At 41.1% G+C, this 8,360-nt stretch overlaps 1 pseudogene; it reads right to left on the bottom strand.

Annotated features, from left to right (window-relative positions):
• Positions 1-910: 910 nt before the first annotated feature.
• On the bottom strand, positions 911-4,926 carry LOC137220690 (E3 ubiquitin-protein ligase RNFT1-like; annotated as a pseudogene).
• Between the last annotated feature and the right edge of the window lie 3,434 nt (positions 4,927-8,360).

Raw genomic sequence — 8,360 nt, 5'->3', positions numbered from 1 at the left:
AGAGGCTCACGTACCGCAAAAAAAAAAAAAAAAAAAAAAGATCATGAACATTAAAGCTGATGGCAGGATTGTATGTATGATGTTCACAAACAAAAAGGAATTTAAATCATCTGTTCTCAAATCATCTGCTCCGCAACGGGAGAGGCCACAACAGTGAGAGGCCCGCATACTGCAAAAAAAAAAATTCTAATTTTATAAAAATTTTTAGAATTTTTCGAAGGGGAATTATAAAAGTCGAATAGGAATGATAAAGAAAATTCTACTTTCAGGTAAAGTGTGTCAGTTTTATGAAAAATATTCTTTGTTGTGAAAATAATGAAAGGAAAGAATACCTGAATTTCTCTAAAACTGCTAGTTCTAGTTATCCAGTTGCCATTTTGGTAGTATTAACAAGAAAACACATTTACAATTTAACTGCAGTCATCTGTCAAATAGGATAGTATAAATGTTGCATATGCATTAGGTTGAACATTACTTATGTATATTTTATTTATTTTATATTTATTTATTTATTTATTTTTTGTGGTACGCGGGCCTCTTACTGTTGTGGCCTCTCCTGTTGCTGAGCACAGGCTCCGGACGCTCAGGCTCAGCGACCATGGCTCACGGGCCCAACCACTCCGCGGCATGTGGGATCTTCCCGGACCGGGGCACAAACCTGTGCCCCCTGCATCGGCAGGTGGACTCTCAACCACTGCGCCACCAGGGAAGCCCTAACATTACTTATGTATATTTTAAAATATAGGGTTCTTTCATTTAATCTTTTATTAATTTGGACTACACACTTAAGTCTTATTATAATACTCTATAACTATTTGGAAACATTTTTCTTAACTTCTGGCCCTGAAATCCATTCTAATGCCTTTATCAATAGTCACTGTAAGCAAATGAAATTAGTATTTTTTGGCCTTAATATGAAGTTCAAAACTTAATATATTTGAAGGTGTGATGAAGTGACACCATCTTTCCATTTGTTTATATGGTCTGAAATCACAGTTCTGCACAGTGGACAGTTTTCTCTCTTCAAAAAATACATGTTGACAGATAAGAATTGGCTTTTGAAATTCAGCTTGACATATTGAACAAATATCATCCACATCTGAACATTGTCTCTTACTGGCAGCCACTTCGTAACTTGGTAGTGTAAAAAATATTGGCAATTATTAACAAATCGAAGGAGAAAAACCATATGATCATCTCAATAGATGCAGAGAAAGCTTTTGACAAAATTCAGCACCCATTTATGATAAAAACGCTGCAGAAAGTAGGCATAGACGGAACTAACCTCAACATAATAAAGGCCATATATGACAAACCCACAGCCAACATCGTCCTCAATGGTGAAAAACTGAAAGCATTTCCACTAAGATCAGGAACAAGACAAGATTGCCCACTCTCACCACTCTTATTCAACATAATTTTGGAAGTTTTAGCCACAGCAATCAGAGAAGAAAGGGAAATAAAAGGAATCTAAATTGGAAAAGAAGAAGTAAAGCTGTCACTGTTTGCAGATGACATGATACTATACACAGAGAATCCTGAAGATGCTACCAGAAAACCACTAGAGCTAATCAATGAATTTGGTAAAGTAGCGGGATACAAAATTAATGCACAGGATTCCCTTGCATTCCCATACACTAATGATGAAAAATCTAAAAGTGAAATTAAGAAAACACTCCTATTTACCATTGCAACAAAAAGAATAAAATACCTAGGAATAAACCTACCTAAGGAGACAAAAGACCTGTATGAAGAAAACTATAAGACACTGATGAAAGAAATTAAAGATGATACAAATAGATGGAGAGATATACCATGTTCTTGGATTGGAAGAATCAACACTGTGAAAATGACTATACTACAAAGCAATCTACAGATTCAATGCAATCCCTGTCAAATTACCAATGACATTTTTCACAGAACTAGAACAAAAAAATCTCACAATTTGTATGGAAACACAAAAGACCCCAAATAGCCAAAGCAATCTTGAGAAAGGAAAATGGAGCTGGAAGATTCAGGCTCCCTGACTTCAGACTATACTACAAAGCTACAGTAATCAAGACAGTATGGTACTGGCACAAAAACAGAAATAGAGATCAGTGGAACAGGATAGAAAGCCCAGAGATAAACCCACACACATATGGTCACCTTATCTTTGATAAAGTAGGCAAGAATATACAATGGAGAAAAGACAGCCTCTTCAATAAGTGGTGCTGGGAAAACTGGACAGCTACAAGGAAAAGAACGAAATTAGAACACTCCCTAACACCTTACTCAAAAGTAAACTCAAAATGGATTAAAGATCTAAATGTAAGGCCAGATACTATAAAACTCTTAGAGGAAAACATAGAACACTCTATGACATAAATCACAGCAAGATCCTTTTTGACCCACCTCCTAGAGATATGGAAGTAGAAACAAAAATAAACAAATGGGACCTAATGAAACTTCAAAGCTTTTGCACAGCAAAGGAATCCATAAACAAGACAAGAAGACAACCCTCAGAATGGGAGAAAATATTTGCAAATGAAGCAACTGACAAAGGATTAATCTCCAAAATTTACAAGCAGCTCATGCAGCTCAATATCAAAAAAAAACAAACAACCCAATCAAAAAATGGGCAGTAGACCTAAATAGACATTTCTCCAAAGAGGACATACAGTTGGGCAAGCAGCACATGAAAAGCTGTTCAGCATCACTAATCATTAGAGAAATGCAAATCAAAACTACAATGAGGTATCACCTCACATCAGTCAGAATGGCCATCATCAGAAAATCTACAAACAACAAATGCTGGAGAGGGTGTGGAGAAAAGGGAACCCTCTTGCACTGTTGGTGGGAATGTAAATTGATACAGCCACTATGGAGAACAGTATGGAGGTTCCTTATAAAACTAAAAGTAGAATTACCATATGATCCAGCAATCCCGCTCCTGGGCATATACCCAGAGAAAACCGTAATTCAGAAAGACACAAGGGCTTCCCTGGTGGCGCAGTGGTTGAGAGTCCGCCTGCCGATGCAGGGGACGCGGGTTCGTGCCCCGGTCCGGGAAGATCCCACATGCCGCAGAGCGGCTGGGTCCGTGAGCCATGGCCACTGAGCCTGCACTTCCGGAGCCTGTGCGCCACAACGGGAGAGGCCACAACAGTAAGAGGCCCGTGTACCGCAAAAAAAAAAAAAAAAAAGAAGAAAAAGAAAGACACATGCACCCCAATGTTCATTGCAGCACTATTTACAATAGTTAGGTCATGGAAGCAACCTAGGTGTCCATGGACAGATGAATGGATAAAGAAGATGTGGCACATATATACAATGGAATATTAGCCATAAAAAAGTGAAATTGGGTTATTTGTAGAGACGTGGATGGATCTAAAGACTGTCATACAGAGTGAAATAAGTCAGAAAGAGATAAATATCTTATACTAACACATATATGTGGAACCTAGAAAAATAATACAGATGAACCAGTTTGCAGGGCAGAAATAGAGACACAGATGTAGAGAACAAACGTATGGACACCAAGGGGGGAAAGTGGCGGGGTGGTGGTGGTGGTGGTGTGATGAATTGAGGGATTGGGATTGACATGTATACACTGATGTGTATAAAATAGATAACTAATAAGAACCTGCTGTATAAAATAATAAAATAAAATTCAAAAATTCAGAAAAATAATACTGGCAAAACCCTGTCTGAAAGTTTTAGGTGTGCAAAAAATTCTAGAACTTTTAGTGTGAGGTAGAGTAAAGCCAGCAATATCCCAAGAATCCATCTAGTTACATTACCAAACTCCCCATAGCTTATAAGGTAACGAAAGCAAACTGGTATGGGAACAAAAGTTTGGTAATAGTGACATAATTCTTCTAAAATCATATGCCAGTAACCCTTGGATTTAAAAGGCATGATTTATCACAGGATATTGAATATAGTTCCCTGTGCTATACACGGAAAAGAATATTAAAAAAGAATGTCTATATGTATATAACTGAGTCTCTTTGCTGTACAGCAGAGATGGGCACAACATTGTAAATCAACTATACTTAAATTTTAAAAATTAAAAATATAAAATAAAAGAAAAGGCATGATGAAAGAAGACACCAGTAAAATAGGCATTTTAAGCCCATGAAGAGGAATTTCAGAATGAAGTCTGTAATTCCAGCAATCGAAGTACTTCCCAGAAGCTCGAATGGGGTCTAGAGCAGGCTTTTTAAAAGTTAAGCTATAATAAAGTGACTGAGAATAAAAGGTGTAATATGAAAGAATGGAAGATCCTGCTATGAATACCAGTAACCAAGCACACTGAATCTCTGAGCACCTTTCTCTTAGAAAAACCTGATTTAAAATGCTTTTGGTTGCATGTATAAAAGTTGTAAGTAGCCCAATTCCAAGGGCAACTCCTGTTGTATGCTGTATAACAAGTTTGACACCCAGAATCAAAATAAATAGAACCCCTTGAAGTTTGCAACCCCTTGAAGAGATATCGGAATTGTGAGAAGGAGCTACTACCATGATCTCCAGACTCCATGTCAGTATCATCAGGCTGCCTTGCTTCATGGTGGAGGTGACTCTGTAGCAACTATGTACACTTTCCTGGGTACAGCTCTGGACACCTGACCTTATATTTCTGGAACTTGGGTTTTCAGCACATTTTTTAGGTATGGAGTTCATCTGGATATGAACATCTCCAGAATCAAAACAGGAGGCATCTCCTATCAATCTTGTTTGGACACATGGGAGGCTAAGGCATCCTCACTGCCTGCAGCTCCTGAAGGACTGTGCAGTTGGCAACCGTTGGCTTGCATGACCCTTGAATACTTTTCTGTGATCCAGATTTCTTTGTTTCAGGGCTCTGTCTCCTCTCATGACATTGAGTGGACCGAGGCCCAGGTATCGATTGCAGGAACAGCGGGAGATGCCGCCTCGAGGCCTTCAGTCAGGGCCATCACCTTCAAACCCCATGACCAACAACTCCAGCCCTGCTTGACAGCCAAAATAGTTGTCTTTCCAATGTCAGTATAACCCAGTATAAATAACTGTTGAGCTAAAGGAAGTACAGATTTCAAGTACCTTTCCCATCCCTCTCCCTCAGTTTTTGATAAGCAAGGTAGACATAAATAGGGCCCAGACTCCCAGACGCCCAGGAGCAACACAGTTCTCATCCCCTGGCTCTCCATCTGCCCCTGGTGTTATTGAGAGGCCTAACATTTATAGACGAGACTCCTGATTTGCTCACCTTCACTCCCCCTGTATCCTCAGGCATAGACTTGTGGCTGCTACTCCTACCATGGAGGTGGTCCACATGAGGTAGGGCAGGGAGGATGGGCATATATTGCCCTTGGGTCAAAATCTAGATGAAAATTTGCATTCCTCTCACTGACTCTGCATTCCAAGGATTTAATGAGCTGTTTTGAAAGATGCTTGATGAAGTGATATTTTCACATAGATATTTTACTATTTATATAAGGAGAAAAAAAACTGGCCTCTGTGGGCTTCAAGAGGAACATGCTTCAAACGACGGTGGGAGGGCCTAGCTGTCTGGGAAGATACAGGATCTTTAAGCCAGTTGTGATTCTATCTCCAGTCAACAGGGTGAACCACAAGTTTTGTTCTCAGATCACATCTCTGATTACTTTGACAGTGTCACTTCTCCCTCTGAAATCTTCAGTGACTCTGTATGCTGATAGAAATATTCCAATTTCCTTAGCCTTTTATCCAATCTTTCCTTAATTTGAGTCCAACCTGCTTCTCTAGTCTTCTTTTAGCTCACCTCACAAATCTTACACCTCAGGTTCCTTCAAAAACAAAAAATAAATAGACAAAAGAACTTGTCCTTCCCTGAAAACAGGCTCTCCAGCTAGTTCAGCTGCTAATTAATGAGCAGTATGACCCTGGCTAATCATTAACATCTCCAAATCCCAGCAGCCTAGGTTGTAAAATCTGGGGACAAGGCCTGGGCTGATGAATTTGTCACAAGTTGCCCAAGTGGATCTAACACACATCAAAGTGTGTGAACATCTGGGCTTCCCTGGTGGCGCAGGGGTTGAGAGTCCGCCTGCCGATGCAGGGGACACGGGTCCGGGAGGATCCCACGTGCCGTGGAGCGGCTGGGCCCGTGAGCCATGGCCTCTGAGCCTGCGCATCCGGAGCCTGTGCTCCGCAACGGGAGAGGCCACAACAGTGAGAGACCCGCGTACCGCCAAAAAAAAAAAAAAGTTTGTGAACATCTGGACCTTAAACCTCCTCCACTCTGATTTTCGCATGCATTAACCATGCACTGCAATTCTCTGCCTCTGTGTGTTTGCTTAATAAAGTACCTTTTCCTGAAATGTTTCACTTTCCCTCTAATTAACCCCAGTACACCTGTGTGTACATGTACGTACACACACACACACACACACACTCACACACACACACACACTCACACACAATTAAGGTCCCTCAGGATGAAGTCCAACACCACCCCCTCCAAAAATTCTTGCCTGCGGGCTTAGCTTGCCTTCCTGTGCTCATTCCTCAGACACCTCTACCACAATCAGTCTTAGTTCTCAGTGGGTTTTGTTTAACGTACCACTGGTGGACTGTAAACTTCCTGAGCATAAATATCCCTTCCTGTTCATTCCTCATATTCCATATTATTCATGGGAATAGCTCATGAGAGTAGGTTGAATTGAGTTAAATTGACATGAATGCATTGAGAGACATCTTAGTGAAGGTGACTTGTTGGAGGGTCTTGGGAAGATTGCTGGTTAGGGTGGAGGTCCTGTGTCTCTCTGGCTGTGAAAACTTGACCAGTCACATTCCCTGTCTCTATCCACACGTGATTGTGGACTCAAAGTAATAAGAAAAACGCAGCTGTTTTTTGTCAAAATCAGATGATTTTTATATCTGTAATCTTGCAGCCAGAGCGGTTGAGCCGATATATTTAATGACTCACTCTATACAGACGAAAGTTTGTTCTTGAGAAATGAGGAGGGGGAACCATAAATCTTTTCTAAAATAAACAGAGTCGTAATGACTCTTTAATCTGAAGAGTAGAGATCCTGAGCTGGAACGCAGCACCCAAGGACCCGCCAAATTCCGTGGGAGTGAGGAGTGCCCAGATGATAATTGATTGTGGGATCCTTTCCCTTGTGGTCTCTGAGGAACGTTCACAGTATCACCAGATTTTAAAGGTGCTTTATCAAAGTAACTGCCCCAGCTTCGTGAGAAAGAAAAGCTTGTCATCATCTAAGGCCTTTGGGGGACTTGCTTTCCTACGCTTGCTTCTAAGCTTTGGGATGCCCACTGGGTCAGCATTTTGCTTGGGGTTGCCTACCCCTGTGTCATATCCGTGCCCCTCCCACGCCAGCAGCCTACCCCTGTGTCATATCCGTGCCCCTCCCACGCCAGCAGCCCCATCCACAAGTTCCTGCTTCTCCCCGAGGCATGGGCGAGAGAGGCTCTGTCCTCCGCTTTCCTAGTACTCACTTGTTCCCTAATCCCTGAAATCTGGCCCGCGTCCCCCTCGAGGTCACGAAGCATTGGCTTTCTTTGCTGCCAACCAGGCTCAGCAGTCTCTTTCCGACATCCTGCTTGACTTCTCGAGGGCATGGCAGACTTCTGGACTCCCTTTGCTGCCTTGGCTTCCAACCTGATTCGCCTCTGCTTCTCTTCTCTAACTTTCTCCGATGCCTCTTTCTTGCCTGTCCCTTAAATATTGTCATCCCCACGCTGCTTTCTCAGGTCAGCCTCTTTTCTCCCTCTACATTCTCCTTCTTTTTTTTTTTAATTGAAATATAGTTGATTTACAATATTGTGTTAGTTTCAGGTGTACAGCATAGTTATTCAGTATTTTTGCAGATTATTGTCCATTAAGGTTACTACAAGATAATGGGTATAATTCCCTGTGCTGTATAGTATATCCTTGTTGCTTATCTATTTCATATATAGTAGTTTGTATCTGTTAATCCCATACCCCTGATTTGTCCCTCCAGCCTTCTCTCCCCCCTTTGGTAACCACAAGTTTGTTTTCTGTATCTGTGAGTCTGTTTCTGTTCTGTACATACATTCATTTGTATTATTTTTTAGATTCCACATATAAGTGATAACATACAGTATTTGTCTTTCCCTGTCTGACTTATTTCACTAAGCATAAAGCCCTCTAGGTCCATTCACTTTGCTGCAAATGGCAATATTTCATTCTTTTTTATGGCTGAGCAGTATTTCATTTGTGTGTGTGTGTGTGTGTGTGTGTGCATGCACATGCACGCGTGTGTGTCACATCTTCTTAATGGAATCATCTGTTGATGGGCACTTAGGTTGTTTCCATGTTTTGGCTATTGTAAATAGTGCTGCTCTGAACATTGGGGCGCATGTATCTTTTT

The sequence above is a fragment of the Pseudorca crassidens genome, chromosome 3, assembly GCF_039906515.1.
Source record: "Pseudorca crassidens isolate mPseCra1 chromosome 3, mPseCra1.hap1, whole genome shotgun sequence".
NCBI lineage: Eukaryota > Metazoa > Chordata > Mammalia > Artiodactyla > Delphinidae > Pseudorca > Pseudorca crassidens.
This window is presented reverse-complemented; position numbering and strand designations above follow the sequence as displayed.